The sequence below is a fragment of the Cyprinodon variegatus genome, unplaced genomic scaffold (assembly GCF_000732505.1).
Source record: "Cyprinodon variegatus isolate N-32 unplaced genomic scaffold, C_variegatus-1.0 Scaffold72, whole genome shotgun sequence".
Taxonomy (NCBI): domain Eukaryota; kingdom Metazoa; phylum Chordata; class Actinopteri; order Cyprinodontiformes; family Cyprinodontidae; genus Cyprinodon; species Cyprinodon variegatus.
Window position 1 is genome coordinate 232,603 of NW_015150525.1, and position 2,931 is coordinate 235,533.

A 2,931-nucleotide genomic window follows, 5' to 3' on the forward strand; every position below is an offset into this window, starting at 1 on the left:
TGTGGACATGTCCCCACCAATAATTCCACTACATAGACTTTGGCTCTCAACAATATGTGGGACAAATTTCTAAATTTGATTTTGTTGCTTTGAAGGAAGATAATCACTGATTTAGCTGAAAGGAAAAACATCAATCAACCGATTCACATTTTTCTGGATACATGGTTGAATGAAACTGGGGAGGCATGATATGTTGCTGTTGGACTCGGAATTGGCTGTTACTCGTCCTTTTTTTTAATACACATTAATGTCTAAGTACCCATAAATATCAGTGTATTTTGGTTCTTTTGTGTTCTCAATAATAGGAAGGCATTAAATAAATATATGTTTGAGCTCAGTTTTGGAAAAATTGAGCTCAAATCCTATTGAAAGCGTTTGTGTCGAGTAACTGTAGGTCCATCAACCACCACCCTTAGTGTCCCCACCAACTTTCATTACAAAGGTACACCCTTGGCTGGAACTTATACCTGAACCCCTGTAAGTTCACAGTGTGACTGTTCAGTTTCTCCTGATGTTGGATAAGAAGGCTATATTAACCAAATGAGTTGGTTGTGATGCCCCTTCCGTTCAGATCGGGAAAGCTCTGATATCTGAAGATGTAAATTTAGAAAGATTGAGGTATTGTCTCAATGTTAAGTTGCAATTATTTAAAAAACGGGAAAATATCTTCAAGCGTGTGAAGATTGAAAGGTCATGAAGACAAAATGGATCAAATGTATATTGCTGTCAGAAAATTTAGATTTCTCTTATTTCATATATTAATTTATCCTATTTACCCACTATAAAAGTTTTCACTTGGTCTCTTTTTGTAGACCAGACATCGCTTCTTCCCGAAACAAGCCAGATTCTTTCTCAAGGTTTATTCATAACATGTTAGTGTTAACCAAAGTGTCTGTAATTTGTTTTGACTTTCACTACTTTCTATTGTTGTTGTAAGTAAGGGGGAGTGAACGCTGCTCATGCAGAACAGGGCTGATTGCTTTGCCATAAGGGCTGTATGATGAACTGTTCTCTCTTTGCAAGGATATGAATAAAGTGCCGACTGAGTGAAATCCATTAATCTCCATTTATTTAACTAGAGTGAATATTTGAATACTTTTTTCCCACTACAATATGTTGTTGGAGCCATAAATAAAAAGATTCTCTGATGTTCATTTGTCTGAGTTTATAGCTGTTATGGTTTTGTTTTTATGTGTTGCTTTGGTTGTCTGTTTGTAGGGGAATGGATCAATTAGATTTGGGACGAGTTTTGTAATCGGGCATATTACTCACCTGTGGGAGTGTCACTGGCAGAGGGTGGGTGAGTGGGCCGTTGTATTTTTTGTTGACCACAATGCAAATCGCTGTAATCTATGTTTTGACAAGTTATATTTTGGATATGTCGTTTATACCTTTGATGGGAATAAAGTTCACATCAGCACCATATTGATCTCTGCAGATTCCTTTTTTGAAGCGTCAGACAAGGAACGGCCCAACCTCAGCCTCTCAGCAGCTTTTTTTGTTTCCTGAAGTTGCTGAAGTATGTAACTATATGATGAGATGCTGTATATAAGTTGTCAGCCTGCCGATACAGTAGATTTGCTTACTGTGTTGCTTTCTATGCTGTGCCTTTTGTTTTTGTTTTCGTGTTTTTTATTATCTGAAATAAAAAATGTTTAATAAAAAAAAAAGAATAAATATAGGAACTATAGCGATTGCACTTAAGCTTTACTTAAGAAATGTACTCATCTCAAACTTTGAGTGCAATGACAGAAAACATAAATTTACATTCAATAAGACAACAAATAGTTGTTAATAAACAGGGAGAGAAACAAAGGCATGTGAGACCATGCTTTGATTGGCCTCATGCCGTTACATGTGTAATACTACAGAGGAGAAATAAACAAACTCAGGCACAATTTGATTTTCAAAACTTTATTTGATTGTTCACTTGTTTATTATATACGATCTTAGTTATTAGCAGGGTAATATACACAGAATATCTCAGCTAAGAAAAATACAAGCCATAATATCTTTGCTTAATTTGTTCAAACACCCATCTTTAGAGCACAACACATAGATCTAAATTATATATAACTAAACTAAGTGTTAGAATCTGTCATTAAAGGGTGAAAAAATGTGCCATCAGCTTATCTACACTCTCAGTTCCTTTTGTTTTATTGTTTCTGGTGTAAAATAGGACTTAAGCTGAGTCTCAGCTTATTTCCAACCTTACTAATGTATAGTTACCATTTTTTGATGTTTCTATAATAGGACTGAAGCAAAGTTGAACTTGGCACAAAGATGCCTTTTAAGAAACAAACATCGTTTTCTTTTCTTTCTGGCTACATTCCAGATCCTTCATCCAATCCAGTTTCACCGGCAAGTTCTTTAGGTTTCTGCAAAAAAAAAAAAAAAGAAAAAATCTTTTTTCTGTGTTTCAGCTTTTATTCAAAGTCAGATCGTATAAGCTTACTTGATTTATTTCTTTAGTGGTCGCAGCTCCGCCGTACAGGAGGCTGCCACTTTCCTCCTGTAAATACATTTTTAGATATCATTATATATTATAATAGCCCCCCTGTAACACTGAAAGGAGTTCCCAAAGGCCGGGAGTGAGCCCTGAAGAGGAAGGAATCCTAGTGGTTAGTGGTAGGACATAAACCACAACCAGAGGCAGTCTGAAGGGAGTAAGATTGTCTCTGCAGAAACTACTTATGAGGAGTAGGCAGGGGAGCAGACTGCACTGAGGGTAAATGACCAGACCCAGGGTGTAAGGTTAGCGGTTAAGTACTCTGTGTCTGTCACATATGCTCCACCAATGCAGCATTAAATGCACCAAAAAAAGGATATTTGTAGATTTACATTCAAATCATTCATAAAAGCAAATGCCAGCCGGAAGTCTTCAAACACAACCGCTGCTTAAACATATCCAGCCCTATCCACAGGCTTTCA